The sequence below is a fragment of the Jaculus jaculus genome, chromosome 1, assembly GCF_020740685.1.
Source record: "Jaculus jaculus isolate mJacJac1 chromosome 1, mJacJac1.mat.Y.cur, whole genome shotgun sequence".
NCBI classification, from domain to species: domain Eukaryota; kingdom Metazoa; phylum Chordata; class Mammalia; order Rodentia; family Dipodidae; genus Jaculus; species Jaculus jaculus.
In genome coordinates, this window is record NC_059102.1 from 110,169 (window position 1) to 126,821 (window position 16,653).

Genomic DNA, 16,653 nt, shown 5'->3' on the forward strand with positions numbered 1-16,653 from the left:
TTAATGATATATAAAAACAAAAACTCTGTAGAAAATCTCACCAGTAGAACGGATGAAGGAGGCTCGTGTATTGAAGGCTTGGTTTCCAAATACAAAGTTCAGAGTTGCAGCTTTGAGGAAGTCATTTTGAAAATGAGGGCTTTGCCCCAATTACTGGATTAATTTATCAACAAATTGGATATAGGACAGCATTATTGAGAATTGGCAGAAACAAGGAGGTGGGTCTCTGTTGTGAGTTATAAATGACCAGAGGCATCCTCTGAAAAAATATTTCTGGTTTCTGGTCTTTCCATTTTCCTTGTTCCTTCCCTGGATACCATGAATTGAAAAGCCACCTCCATGACATGCTCCCACCATATCAATTCCAAAGCAATGTAGCCAGCTGACCATATGCTTAAACCTCTGAAATTGAGCCAAAGTAAATTATTTTTCTTTTAAGGTTTTTGTCTCATGCGTTTTGTCATAATTACAAAATCTAACAGAAAATTTGAGTTATAACTAGTCAATCACACCTGTAATCTCATCCAGTTGGGATTATGAGGCAGAATATCAAGTTTAAGACCTACCTGGTCTACAAAGGGAATTAAAGGCCAGACTAGAAAATTTAAAGAGACTCTGCCTCCAAAAAAAAATAACAAAGGGCTTGCTATATAGCTTACTAGAGTTTTTGCCTAGTAGCAAAGCCTCAATTCTTGGTACTAAAACAACCACTCTCCAATATCAAGCTACCATCAATCATGGGCTACAAGAGGGCCTACACCTATTATATTCTCCATAAAAAAGTAAGGGTTATCTCATTTGTCCTGGTGTTAACTTACTCTCCGTTGGAGAATCTGCTTCTCTTTTTCAGATAAATGTGGATCCTAAGGAGAGAGCCGCTCCTTCATACCTCAAAAGGGCCCCCAGTTGAAACTAAGAAAAATTGGCAAAACAAGCAAGGGTGCTATTTTCCTGACAAACCAGATACCAGCACAAGGGGGGAGGAGGCCAACACAGAGAAAAATCAACTTCTACCAAATCAGAGACCCAGAGCCTCAGAGGCCCCCAACACCTCATCACTGAAGTAGACCAAAAATGAACCCAACATGGCTCAGAGAAATTTTGTGGAAGAGAGGGCGGAAAGAATGTCAGAGCCACATGTTGGGTCATGATATGCAGAGACATTTATCTTACCCATAACTTTGGGCTAACTCCACAATGCACAACCCATATACTTCAACAAGGAGGGGCCAATGGGGAGGTGGTAGGTCACAGATGAGCCTCATAATGGTACCAAGCTGACTGTATTTGCTGAATACAAAACTAATTAATAAAAAATTAAAAGAAGAAAAGAACAGAAAAGAGAGAAAGGCTTTATTTGTCTTGGCTATAGATTGGATTATGATGATGCCAGATCTTTTTAGTTATACATTTCTATTGTTACAGAAAACTGAGTCACTCATTATTAGAAGGACAAAGCTGTGTAGGGCAGGAAGCCATGAGTGGCCTTCAGAATCACAACAATAAGTTGTTAGCTGTAGGGGAGGGGACTACCCATGGTTTGGTTTTGTAAGATATCTGACTGACCCAGGACTAGTAACACAGTTGTGCTGGTTTATGTTAAGATAAGGTTGTATACATTCTTTTCAGCTTTGAATCTGAAGTGTTGGCAAAACACTGTTCAACACAGAAAGGGGAGAGGAGCTTTAGTTTCATTAAAATCTCCACCATGTTCCTCACTTTTGATGTCTTTTGTAGATATTATCAAGAGACATCACCTATTTTAGTATCTCCATAAAGATTAACAACCTGACACCCCAGGGGGATATTTGAAATTTTACAGATTTTTACTGAAAGGAAACAAACTTGACTATCGTATTAAAAATATAAGGGCCAAACAAAAGGGCCATGAAGAGTATCAGGAAGAGACCAGCAATGGAAGAAGCCAGAATCCAGGATCTTTACCATGTGTCTGATTATCTCTCACTTATAGAGCTTAATGGGGCACAAGCTGTAAAAGAAGCAGATAATGTCTCCAACCAGGCATAGCAAACACATGAGGAACATGGTTAGAGCTGTTTTTGTTGCTCAGTTGGGACTGGTGGACATCGTGTTTATTTTTCCCAGTATCCCACATTGAATTACTCAGGCTTCTACCATTCATGGACCAGTCAGCTTCTAGGAGTATGACTGGAGCAGGGCTGCAGACTTCTCAAGCTTCTGCTATGCATGACTGGTCAACCTTTAGAGTGACTAGAGCAAGGCCATAGTCTCCTTTTCAGTTCGTAGGAGGGGCAGGTGTCCTCTGGAGCTTGACCCTAATGGGATGCTCTCTGGGTCTCTGGTAACTTGTCAACTGTCAAAATTGGCTGAAGATATTGTCCCTTGGCTCTGGTGTGATGAATCTATGTCATATCTCTCAGCGAATGGAATGGGCCCAATTCCTGTGAAGTATGTAAGCTAAGTATGTAAGCAATCTTAGGTGGACCAGGCCAGAAACAAATTATTTACAAATTAAAGCAGTACACAGTTGAGGGCTTTCCCTGAAAGGCTGTCAGGTCTATAGCTAATGTCTTCCTGAACATAGTGGGGAATTTTTGAATTCCTCATTTTTTTAAATTATCAGATCTTATTTAAAGGCAAAAAGTGGCTGACTACTCAGGGCCAGGTAGGGGAAGAAGGCATAATTTAATGTAAGAACTTAGTATTGTAAGTCCACATCAGACAGGAGAGCTTAGTAGTCTATTTGTTTATATTATAATATTTTGTGTTTATGTTACTGGCTGTTTAGGCAGCCAAAATTAATGATGTATTATATTTTCCAAGGTCAATTATGGCTCTGTAAAAGAGACTCTTAGGGACCTGTGAAAAGCTCCATGACTCCCAGCACTGTCATCTGCTAGGATAAGTCAAGGCCTGACCACGTGGCTTCCTTTGTAAGCATTTGTTGTGACTCTCTTTTTTGCAGATACACTGACTTGGAGCCTATCTCTGAGTCTCCATGTCCTCCCTGATCAAGAATATAGGTAATATGCCAGAGGCTAGAAGCTAGAAATGTCTTGTCATCTTATGTGGCCTTTTGACCTGGGAGCAGGAGCCAAGATATCAGTTGTGCTTTTAACTCTTACATTTACATTTGGCTTTGCCTTCTATATATAGTTATTAATCACTTAGAGGGACTGTACATATCTAATTAGCCAAACAGAACTAAGTACAGAGTATAACTTGTTAACATTTAAGTTTAGTGGTCAGGTGATAGCATAAGTCAAATCTGGGACATATCAAGCAGGCATATCTTGTCCTTTGAATATCTATCAGTTATAAGTACAGGCATAATATATGAGCAGTCTTGGAAACAATGTTTTATCAACAACTTTAATTGACTTGATCTATGAATTACATGTTAGAAAAAGACACAGCGGTATAAAATCTTGTTATCTACATTTAAAAATATCTTTAGTGATAGTTCCAGTTAAGATGGTGGCATACGTACCACGCCAAAGCAGCCTGGGGGGAAAAAAGACCAAAAAAACTCAGCAAAATACACACTTTTACTAAAAAGTGAGGTGTATAGGAAATTGAAGCAGCAGCCAAGAAGTAGAAGAGATCAAGAGCATCAAGAGCCCGCACAGGCCGGAAAAAGTGGCCCCAGCAGCTCTACCAAGCGCAGCAGCCTCCAGACTCGGCTTCAGCCGCAGGAAAAGCCAGGTGTGGGGGTTTTCCACTCACACTGGCACTCTCCATAACTCAGGAAGTGTGAAGGGAGAGTGGCAGTGAGCAACAGAGGAGCAGACCACGAGGTAGAAGAACACGTGGAACAGCGAGAACCAGAGCAGCTGTGGCTCCCTCCCCTCCCCCACCACCTGAGCCCAGCTCCAGCAGAGCAGCATTCCGGGACCCCGCCACGCCAACTTGGGCTGACAGTGGGACCCAAGCAGGAGCAGAGTCTGTAGCAACATCAGTGGCCCCAGCACCGGTAACAGAGGCCCCAATGGCAGCAGACCCAGTAGCGGCAGCAACAGCAGACCGAGCAGCAGCAGCTTCAGTTGCAGCAGCAGCAGTGGACCCAGCAGCAGCAGCTTCAGCAGCATCAGTGGCTCCAGAAGTGGCAGCTACAGCAGCAGCAGCAGAAAAGGCAGCAGCAGCGGTGGGCCCAGCAGCAGCAGCTTCAGCTGCTGACAGACCCAGGAGAGGCAGCTTTAGCAGCAGCAGTTCCAGCTGCGGGGCTGCTGATCTGCAGGGCCACAGTTGCCAGGCTCAGTTTGCCCTGCAGGAAAAGCCAGTGCCCAGCTCCAGATAACAGAACAGCAGCACGATGACCAGGCAGCAACTTGACTGAGACGAAAATCATCCAAGGTACCTGGGATTGCTCCAGGGAAGGGTCTCATTTGGTCACAAGCTGACTTGGATCCCTCAACAGACCAGAAATCTCAACCGCTATGTTGATAGAGGATCTGGTTGTTATAATAACTACTCTGGCAAACATACTTGGGGCTGTTTTTGATGGAATGGGTACAGTGTTTAGTTAACTTTTAGAATCTACTTCTATTTTATTCCACTCAGCCTACTTGAATACTCCCATAGCAGAGAAACTCAACCCCTAGGAGCACATTTGTACATACTCTGAGAGTCTTAAGAGCCACACTTAACACCTTAAGCTCCTACTCTGAAAATATATAACATCAAATCAACTGATACAGCTAAGAATACCCAGCTAGCTAGAAAATCCAAGCATTAACTTAATCCAAGATGGAAAAATATATACATTATAACACAAGAAACACTAAAAAGCAAGACGATATAAATCCACCTAGAAGTATAAATGCATCAGAAATAACCTCCAGTGAGAACGAGTTAGAGGAAATGACTGAGAAAGATTTCAAAAGAATGATTGTAAATATGTTCAAAGAAGTCAGAGAACAAATCAAAGGAGTCAAAGAGGAACTTAAAGAGGAAATCAAAGGAATCAAAGAAGATGCAGGACACCAATTTCATGAAATAAAGAAGGCAATACAAGACATAAATAAGGAAATAGAAATAATAAAGAAAAACCAGTCAGAATTACTAGCAATGAAGAACACAGTTAATGAAATAAAAAACTCTGTAGAAAATCTCACCAGTAGAATGGATGAAGGAGAGGATAGAATATCTAAGCTAGAAGACCAGGTGGCAGATCTAATACAGTCCAACAAAGAGAAAGACAAACTTATAGAAAAGTATGAGTGGGAATTTCAAGATATTCGGGACACTATGAAAAGATCCAATATAAGAATTCAGGGCATAGTAGAAGGAGAAGAACTCCACTCCAAAGGCATAGTAGGTGTCTTCAACAAAATCATAGAAGAAAATTTCCCCCAAATTGGTAAAGAGGTGCCAATGCAGATACAGGAAGTCTTTAGAACCCCAGCCAGACAAAACCTGGAAAGAACCTCTCCTCGCCATATTATAATCAAACTTCCAAACACACACACCAAAGAAAAAAATCTTGAAAGCAGTTAGAGAGAAAAATCAAATTACCTACAAAAGCAAGCCCATCAGGATTACAGCAGATTATTCAACACAAACTTTTAAAGCCAAAAGGGTTTGGAGTGATATATACCAAGTTCTGAAATATAACAACTGTCAACCAAGGTTACTTTGTCCTGCAAAGTTATCCATTGAAATTGATGGAGAAATAAGGACATTCCATGACAAAGCAGGTTAAAGAAGTATTTGAAGACAAAACCAGTTCTACAGAAAATACTTGATAGAATCCTCCATGCTGAAGAAAAGGAAAAGCACACATATAAGAAACCTAGATAAAACAAGCAATACTCAAATACTAGTTAACACAAGAGAGCACAGATAGAACCAGAACCACAAAAAAAAAAAAAAAAGGCAAACAACAATACACACCTTTCAATATTATCTTATAATATCAACGGCTTCAATGCCCCAATGAAAAGACATAGGTTTGCAGACTGGATTAAAAAGCAGGATCCTACAATTTGTTGTTTCCAAGAAACTCACCTTTCTACAAAGGATGGACATTATCTTAGGGTGAGAGGTTGGAAAATGCTGTTCTAAGCAAATGGGCCTAGAAAACAAGCAGAGGTTGCTATCCTAATATCTGACAAGGTAGATTTCAGTCCACATTAGTCAAGAAATATAAGGAAGGTCACTTTATATTGATTAAGGGCACACTCCAACAGGAGGACATTACAATCCTAAACATATATGCACCTAACATTCTGGCACCCAAATTCATCAAACAAACACTATTAGAACTAAGGTCACAGATAACACCAAACACAGTGGTGGTGGGTGAATTTAACACCCCACTCTCATCAATTTACAGGTCATCCTGGGAAACCATAAACAGAGTGGTATTTGGACTAAATGAGGTCATAGATGGAATGGACCTAACAAATATATACAGGACAATTCATCCAAAAGCTGCAGAATATACATTCTTTTCAGCAGCACATGAAACATACTCTAAAATAGACCATATATTAGGAGACAAAGCAAATCTTAACAAATACAGGAAAATTGAAATAATTCCTTGCATTCTATCTGACCACAATGGAATTAAACTACAAATTAGTAGCAAGAAAGGCTATAGCGCATACTCAAAATCATGGAAACTAAACAATCCACTACTAAATGATGAATGGGTCAATGAAGAAATTAAGAAGAAAATCAAAAACTTTATAGAGTGAAACGATAATGAGAACACAACATATCAAAATCTCTGGAACACAATGAAGGCAGTTCTAAGAGGTAAATTTATAGCCTTAAGTACCTATATTAAGAAATTAGAGGGCTGGAGAGATGGCTTAGCGGTTAAGCACTTGCCTATGAAGCCTATGGACCCCGGTTCGAGGCTCGGTTCTCCAGGTCCCACGTTAGCCAGATGCACAGGGGGGCGCACGCGTCTGGAGTTCGCTTGCAGAGGCTGGAAGCCCTGGCATGCCCATTCTCTCTATATATATATCTGTCTTTCTCCCTGTGTCTGTCGCTCTCAAATAAATAAATAAAAAATGAACAAAAAAATTTAAAAAAAAAAAAGAAATTAGAAAGGTTGCAAGTAAATGACCTAATACTTCACCTTAAAGCCTTGGATAAAGAACTAGGCAAACCAAAAATCAGTAGACAGGAAGAAATAATAAAGATTAGGGCAGAAATTAATGAAATAGAAACAAAAAAAAAAAAACAATCCAAAGAATTAATGAAACAAAGAGTTGGTTCTTTGAAAGGATAAACAAGATTGATAAACCCTTAGCAAATCTGACCAAAAGAGACAGAGAAGAGACACAAATTAATAATATCAGAGATGAAAAAGGTAACATCACAAGAGATTCCAGTGAAATTCAAAAGATCATAGGGACATACTATAAAAGCATATACTCCACAAAGTATGAAAATCTGAAAGAAATGGATACTTTCCTTGATTTATATGACCTACCAAAATTAAATCAAAATGAGATTAATCACTTAAATAGACCTATAACAAACATGGAGATCCGAACAGTTGTCAATAATCTCCCAACTAAAAAAGCCCAGGCCCAGATGGATTCACTGCTGAATTTTACCAGACCTTTAAGGAAGATCTAACATCATTGCTTCTTAAGCTTCTCCAGGAAATAGAAAAAGAAGGAATTTTACCAAACTCATTCTATGAGGCCAGCATCACCCTGATACCAAAACCAGGCAAAAGTAGAACAAAAAAATAAAATTGCAGACCAATCTCCCTCATGAACATAGATGCAAAAATTCACAACAAAATATTGGCAAACACAATACAAGAGTATATCAAAAGATGATTCCCCCTGACCAAGTAGGCTTTATCCCAGAGATGCAGGGATGGTTCAATATACGCAAATCTATAAATGTAATACATTATATTACACGGGTTGAAGGACAAAAATCACATGACCATTTCATTGGACGCAGAAAAAGCATTCGACAAAATCCAACATCCCTTCATGATAAAAGTCCTACAGAGACTGGGAATAGAAGGAACATATCTCAATATAATAAAAGCTATTTATGACAAGCCGACAGCCAACATATTACTAAATGGGGAAAAACTGGAAGCTTTCCCACTAAAATCAGGAACAAGACAAGGGTGTCCACTGTCCCCACTTTTATTTAATATAGTTTTGGAAGTCTTAGCCATAGCAATAAGGCAAGAGACACACATAAAAGGATACAAATTGGAAAGGAAGAGAACAAGTTATCATTATTTGCAGATGACATGATTCTATACATAAAGGACCCTAAAGACTCTACTAGCAAACTGTTAGAGCTGATCAAAACCTACAGCCATGTATCAGGATACAAAATAAATACACAGAAATCAGTAGCCTTCATATATGCTAACAACAAACAAACAGAGGATGAAATCAGAGAATCACTCCCATTCACAATTGCATCAAAAAAGAAAAATAAATAAAGTACCTTGGAATAAACCTAACGAAGGAAGTAAAGAATCTCTACAATGAGAACTGTAAAACATGCATGTGAGAAATTGCAGAAGACACTAGAAAGTGGAGAAACATCCCCTGTTCCTGTATTGGAAGAATCAATATTGTGAAAATGGCAATCTTACCAAAAGCAATCTACACTTTTAATGCAATCCCTATCAAAATTCGAAAAGCATTCTTCATGGAAATAGAAAAAACAATCCAAAAATTCATTTGGAATCACAAAAAACCTCGAATATCTAAAATAATACTGAGCAACAAAAAAGAGGCTGGTGGTATCACCATACCTGATTTTAACCAAACTACAGAGCCATATTAACAAAAACAGCATGGTACTGGCACAAAAACAGACATGTAGATCAGTGGAACAGAATAGAGGACCCAGATGTAAGCCCAAGTAGCTATAGCCACCTGATATTCGATAAAAATGCCAAAAATACTCCTTGGAGAAAAGACAGCCTCTTCAGCAAATGGTTTTGGGAAAACTGGATATATATCTGCAGAAGGATGAAAATATTCTTCTCTCTCGCCATGCACAAGAATTAAGTCCAAATGGATTAAAGTCCTTAACATCAGACCTGAAACTCTGAAACTGCTACAGGAAAAAGATGGGGAAACCCTCTAACACATTGGTCTTGGCAAAGACTTTCTGAATACAACCCCAATTGCTCAGGCAAGTAAACCACAGATTAATCACTGGGACCTCATGAAATTACAAAGATTTTGCACTGCAAAGGACACAGTGAAAAAAGCAAAGAGGCAACCTACAAATGGGAAAAAATCTTCCCTGGCTATATATCTGATAGAGGATTAATATCTAGGATATACAAAGAACTCAAAAAGTTAAATAATAAGGAATCAATCAAGCCAATCAAAAAATGGGCTATGGAGCTAAACAGATCATTCTCAAAGGAAGAAATACGAATGGCATATAAGCATCTAAAAAAATGTTCTACATCACTAGTCATCAGGGAAATGCAGATTAAAACTACATTGGGATTCCATCTCACTCTGACAGATTTGCCACCATCATGAAAACAAATGATCATAAATGTTGGTGGGGAAGTGGAAAAAGAGGGACCCTTCTACACTGGTGGTGGGAATGCAATCTGGTCCAGCCATTGTGAATACCGGTGTGGAGGTTCCTAAAACAGCTGAAGATTGATCTACCATATGACCCAGCTATAGCACTCCTAGGCATATATCCAAAGGAATCTCATTTCCTTAGAAGTACGTGCTCAACCATGTTTATTGCTGCTCCATTTATAATAGCCGGGAAATGGAACCAGCCTAGATGTCCCTCAACTGATGAGTGGATAATGAAGATGTGGCACATTTATATAATGGAGTTCTACTCAGCGGTAAAGAAAAATGAAGTTATGAAATTTGCAGAAAAATGGATGGACCTGGAAAGGATTATACTAAGTGAGGTAACCCAGGCCCAGAAAGCCAAGTGCCACATGTTCTCTCTCATATGTGGATCCTAGCTACAGATGACTGGGCTTCTGCGTGAGAATGAAAATACTTAGTAGCAGAGGCCAGTAAGTTAAAAAGGAGACATAAAGGGAAGAGAAAGGAAGGTATGAGGGTACTTAATAGGTTGATATTGTATATATGTAAGTACGGTGATTGTGATGGGGAGGTAATATGATGGAGAATGGAATTTCAAAGGAGAAAGTGTGGAGGGGAGGGAATTAACATGGGATATTTTTTGTAATCATTGAAAATGCTAATAAAAATTTAAAAAAATAAAAAATAATTTAAAAAAGAGGGCTGGAGAGATGGCTTAGCAGTTAAAGAGTTTGCCTGTGAAGTCTAAGGACCCCAGTTCAAGGCTCGATTCTCCAGGACCCACGTTAGCCAGATGCACAAGGGGGCACATGCATCTGGAGTTCGTTTGCAGTGGCTGGAAGCCCTGGCACGCCCATTCTCTCTCCCCCCCTCCTCTCTCTCTCTCCATCTCTCTCTCTGCCTCTTTCTCTGTCTGTCACTCTCAAGTAAATAAATAAAAATGAACAAAAAAATTTTTCAAAAAAAAAAGAAAATAACTTTAGTTAGTCTGTATGTGTGGGTACCAATTACCCCAAGAAATCTGGAATCAAATAGTTATTATATTCATGGAATCGAGTACTCACAAAAAAGAAAGAAAGAAAGAAGCACAGGAGGGAAGGAATGAACTTTAAAAAATAGTTACGAAAATACAAAAGAACACATGCTATGTGATCTCATTCACACAAAGTTCTAGCACACACAAAACTGAACTATAGCTAAAAAATTGAACAGTGATGACCTCAGAAAGGGCATAGTTTGGCAGGGCAGACTGAGCAACCCTTGTGAAGTGTTCTGGGGTGAAGGTGTCATGACATCTCCAGCAGGAACTTGAGTTACACAGTTGTTATGTGCATTTGGCAAGTCTTTGAATGACACTCTGATTCACACATTTTACTCTCTGAAAGTTTTATCCTAAGAACCATAAAAAGGAAAAACCTGTAAATAAATGTTGCATTCCTATATGCATATAGAAGCATTTAAGAAATAAACTGATATTTGCAAACTGCTATGAAATGAGCAAAATAAAGCCAATTAATGAATAGACACATTGGTGTATAAGTTAGAAAATAACGTACAAACAACTCAATGGTAGAACACTACTAAGAGGTACATAGGTGTCTGCCACTAAATCCTGTAGACTTTGCTGTATTTGAAATATTTCATAGTAAGACACTGGGAAAATTAAAACCCTAGATACAAAATAGAAAACACATCTCAGAAATAGCTGTGTAGATCAGACAGGATTGGATCATCCATGGGTCTGCTTTAGCTCAGGGTTAGAACTTCCAGATGGGAAGCCAGTCAGACTTGACAAGTGTTCAGTTAAGTCAGTAGGTTTTGAAAGTGGCTTGGACTGAACAGCTAGCAAAATAGTCAAGAATGCATCAAAACCTGCAACCCTTGCAACTGAACAGGACTAGAGGGTAGACATATCAGGAGGAATTTCAGGCTCCTCTGCATATTTCTGGCAACTACACTAAAGGATTCAGAATAGATACTCAGAGACAACTGTACATTTGGGTGATGCTGATCAACAGTACCAATTAATAAAGGCTTTATCACGGCATAGAAGAAATTGCCTGGAGAAGACAAGAGACTTCAATACTTTAGCATTCAGAGGCCAGGGTCAAAAAATAATTCCCAGGGCTGGAGAGATGGCTTAGTGGTTAAGCGCTCGCCTGTGAAGCCTAAGAACCCCAGTTCGAGGTTTGATTCCCCAGGACCCACGTTAGCCAGGTGCACAAGGGGGCACACATGTCTGGAGTTCGTTTGCAGTGGCTGGAAGCCCTGGCGTGCCCATTCTCTCTCTCTCTCTCTCTCTCTCTCTCTCTCTCTCTCTCCCTTTTACTCTTTCTCTCTCTGTCGCTCTCAAATAAATTTTTTTTTAAAAAAGCAAACAAAAAAATTTAAAAAAAATAACTCCCATATCATACTGAAGTTCAGACTGAAGGATTTAAGGCATCCTCTACAGGAGCAAAGCTTCCTGGCTAAAGACAACTAACCAAATCAACTACACTCCCTGCCGCTTGCTGGTACCAGAGGCAAAGTGCTCATTCTTGCAACTCTTGGTGATGCTGAGAACACAGTGTTTTCCAGACACAGTTATCCCTGAGTTCACATATCCCTGAGTGGGTCCAAGATCAGGATCTGAGTAATATTCTTCAAAGAAGGAGAGAAACACCTACATCAGAGATGCCACACCAAATTGTAGATACAACAGGCAAGTATGACCCTCAGTTTACCCCAAATAGAATGTCCACCCTGACAAAAGAGAATGGCCAGTGTCACTCCATAAAGAGAGGCAATGGCTGCTTCTGAGGCCCAGACACTGAACAGCAATAGTCAAGTAGGCCAGAAGGAGAAGGTAGGAGAGGCAAATGAGCCCTGTGTCTGTTCTCTCAGCTAACTACAGGCTCTCACTCACTCCCCACTGCCTGAAACTCTGACATCATCCACCTTCTGACCTTGGGATGTCTGCATGCACATGGAATGCTAGTTGCTCCAAAGGAAGCATACTAACATGCAAATTTAAATGGATTACCTTCTTGCTCCTTGCCCCTGCATCAGATTCTCAGTCACATGTTAAAACTAGATGATCATACCTTGACCAAACTACATAGGCCCCTTCTGCTCCCTCACCGGACACAAGGAAACACCTTCTTGAGAGCCACTTTGACATCCTTGTTCCACAAAGAGTGGGACTGCCTGCTGTGTACAATAAGGCAACCACCTTTCCATTCTCCATGGAGGATCCAGAGCCGGGCAACACATAGGTATAGATGATGGTAGAGTAGTATAGGGTGACCACCACCAGATGGGCAGAGCAAGTGGAGAAGGCATGCCGCTTGCCTTGGCTGAGTGGATGCGTAGGATGCTGGTAATGATAAGGCCATAGGACATCATGTTCAGCAGAAAGTTGATCACACCAAAATAAATATCTGCAATGATGATCATGATGCTATTCAGGATGGTAGGGCTGAAGGACAGAATCAGTAGAGTGGGTACTTCACATAAAAAATGAAGGATCTGATTGGAGCCACAGAAATGAAGTTGCACCATCAGACCTGTGTGCACAGATGTGCTGACCATACTGACCACCCAGACACTGCTCGCAAACAGGATGCAGACATGCCGGCTCATCAGTGTGCTGTAGTGCAGTGGACGGCAGATTGCCACATACCGGTCAAAGGCCATAGTTGTGAGCAGGAGCAGCTCAGCTCCCAAAAACCACATCAGGAAGAAGAGCTGGATCATGCAACCCTCATAGGAAATGCTGCTGCCTCTGGGTACCAGGCCCTCCAGCAGCTTGGGGAGGACACTGGATGTGCAATGTCCAACAGTGCCAGGTTTGAGAGGAAGAAGTACATAGGGGTGTGAAGACCTGGGTTCAGGCTGATAGCCATGATGATAAGGGTGTTTCCTGTAAGAGCCAGGAGGTAAAGGAAAAGCATAAGGCCAGGAAGAAGGTTTGGAGGCCAGGGTCCCCAGAGAAGCCCTGAAGGGCAAATTCCACCACAGTTGTGTGGTTGTGCACTGTCATTTGAGGTTGAGCCCTTGGGAATTACTGGGACACAGCTGGACCCAGAAGAGGAGATGCAGGGTATAAAGCAGCCAGTTTTCCTGCATGCGGTCCTGCTGAGACCAGGAGTGCTTGCTGTGGGCTCAGTTACTGCAGAAAGAACAAGATAAAAATCTTACATTGTTCCTGAGCCCAGGAGGATGGTCAGAGCATCAACTCTACACAAGGCACACAGAGGCCTGTTGCAGTCCGGTTTGCATTGCTGGTAGAAATCACCCAACCAAGAGTAGCTTCTGGGAAAAAGAGATTTATTTTGGCTTACAGGCTCGAGGGGGAAGCTCCACAATGGCAGGGGAAAACGATGGCATGAGCAGAAAGTGGACATCACCCCCTGGCCAACATAAGATGGACCACAGCAACAGGAGGGTATGCCAAACACTGGCATGGGGAAACTGGCTATAAAGCCCATAAGCCCGCCCCCAACAATACACTCCCTTCAGGAGGCATTAATTCCCAAATATCCATCAGCTGGGAACCTAGCATTCAGAACACCTAAGTTTATGGGGGACACCTGAATCAAACCACCACAAGGCCCCAGAACAGTGTCTCCTTCCTGCCTGTGCCAGACAGCATGTACCCGTTTCCTCTATTCACTTTAATTTGAATGGTTTCATGAGATGTCCCAAGACCTGGATCTCCTATTGTCATTTGTGTCTGCCTGCCTGCCATGGGTTGTCAAGGACCAAGCCTGTTTGAGTGGGTATTCAGCTGTGTCAGTGCTGGGGATGCAACAAGAAAGGCATGGACCCAGTTTCAGCCCAGCCACCAAATATCTAAGCCATCACTCCTACCCAGATTCAAAACCTGTACTCCTATACCTGACATACCTATTCTAAGATACATCTCTTACACCCCAGCCTCCTCAAGTAATATGAGGTACTCAGGCCAAGCATCAGGCAAATCAATCAATATGAAGTGAAAAAGCTCAGCCCCTTGCCAGATGTCTCTGTGGGAATGATAAGTAGGATGCCTGGAATTTATCCTGGAAGCTCACAGGTTAACTGTAGGCTGCCTGAAAACAAAGGGCTGACACCCAAGACACATCCTGGACAAGGAAGCCTACCTTTGTCTCTGTGAGGGTCTTTCTTCTACAAGGAAGGCTTGAAAGTAGTCTGGGCTTTTGATAGACCCCTGCTACCACCCACATAAGAACAGAACCATCCATGGAGCCTGCAGGGCTCACACTTTGCCCATGAAAAGAAGGGTTTATCAGTCAGTGCTCCTTGAAGAGGCCTGCTGGTCCCAGGCAGCACTCATGTGGCACACAGGGCTTCTCAGCAAAGTCCCTAAAGCTCTTCTGATTGCAGGTTCTGAGCCTCAGCACTGTCTGTTGTGGCTCTTTGGGCTCTGCATCCTGAGCTCTGCACCATACTCACCAAAAAAAACACTGTCTCAGAGATTCAGATTTGCCTCAGAACCCAAGCCACAGGGCAGTTTTGCTCACACTGATCAGTGGCCCAGATAGTGCACAAAGTAGACCTGCAGAAGCTCTTGTGTTTGAAATTTCAAGCTGAAACTATGAAATATGCCAGCAAAATATTCAGCACCATTTTTCCATATTAAAATGGATTGAGGGCTGGAGAGATGGCTTAGCGGTTAAGTGCTTGCCTGTGAAGCCTAAGGACCCCGGTTCGAGGCTCAATTCCCCAGGACCCACGTTAGCCAGATGCACAAGGGAGCACATGTATCTGGAGTTCGTTTGCAGTGGCTGGAAGCCCTGGTGCGCCCATTCTCTCTATCTCTCTTTCTTTGTCTGTCACTCTCAAATAAATAAATAAATAAACAAACAAACAAAAAATTTTAAATGGATTGAGGCAAAAACAAAGAAAAGGAAGAAGTAAAAAACAGGTAAGTAGACCAAAAAGAAGTAAAGGAAGGAGTAACTCACATGGTAGACAACACTGGCCCTAAGTGTGCCCATTCACATGCCATGGAGCCACAAGGTTAGAATTTCCAAGAGTTCAAGGCCACCCTGAGACTATGTAGTGAGTTCCAGGACAGCCTGAGCTAGAGTGAGACCTTATGCCAGAAAAAGAAAAAGAAAAAAGAAAGAAAGAAAAAGAAAAAATTGTCAAAAATAAACAAAAGAAATATACCACCACACAATAAGGAATATATTTAACCTGAGTATATACAAGCTGAATGACAAAATGATGGAATCATTTCCACTACTACTAGGAGACATATAATACCAACAATTTAAAAAGCAGAGAAGACCCAAAATCTTAACTTGAGACCAAAGAACCAATTTGGGGAGTTTTTCCAATGAACCATATCAAATAGGCATAATTGGTTTGTTGTTGAGCTTGTTGTTTTAATTTCGAGAACTGTTGTTGTAATCTTGTTTTCTGAGGGTGGGGGAAAGATGATTGTTTGTCCCAGTGACTGGTGTGAGTAGGCAAGAGTCATTTCATGGGCAAGAGTGTCACCTTGGTTGTTGAGAAGAGAGATAAATACATTGTTTCATTGATGACTTTTATAGTGGATAATAGCTGCTTGTGTGGGCAATAAGGCCAGGTCTAAGAGTTCCTGGATAAGGAATAAGTTGATGATCGGGGATCCCTTTTGTGTAAGGAAGCCCCTTTCTCTCTAGATGAGAATGTTTGAGCATATAATGTATTAGCATATTTGGAATATGTATAGATGTTAACACAGTGAGTGGTCACCTGGGGAAATGCCTGAATTAAAGCAACAAGTTCAGCCTGTTGTGAAACGATATGGGAAGGTAAGGATTTTGCCTCTATTATTTGTGGATGATGTGGGTATTGGGGGGTTACCCTAAAGGATGGTGTAGCCTACTGTAAAGGGCTCTTATTTGAAGTCACAGCCATCTATGAACCAGTTAGGAATATTAGTCAGGGGAGTGTCGTGGGTATGTGAGAACTGGTTTAAAGAGAGGGCCAGGACTTCCATGCAGGTATGGATGAGGGGGCCAGGTGACATTGGAGACTAGGAGTGTGCCAGGGCCTAAGGGTGAGGCTTGATCAAAAGTAAGGTGATTAAGTAGTATGAGTAGGCTCTCCCACTGCAAATGAATACCAGATGCATACACCATCTTGTGCATTTGGCTTACTT

General features: G+C 41.3%; 1 pseudogene; it reads right to left on the reverse strand.

Moving 5' to 3' along the window:
- Positions 1-12,634: 12,634 nt before the first annotated feature.
- Positions 12,635-13,539, reverse strand: LOC101618166 (annotated as a pseudogene).
- Between the last annotated feature and the right edge of the window lie 3,114 nt (positions 13,540-16,653).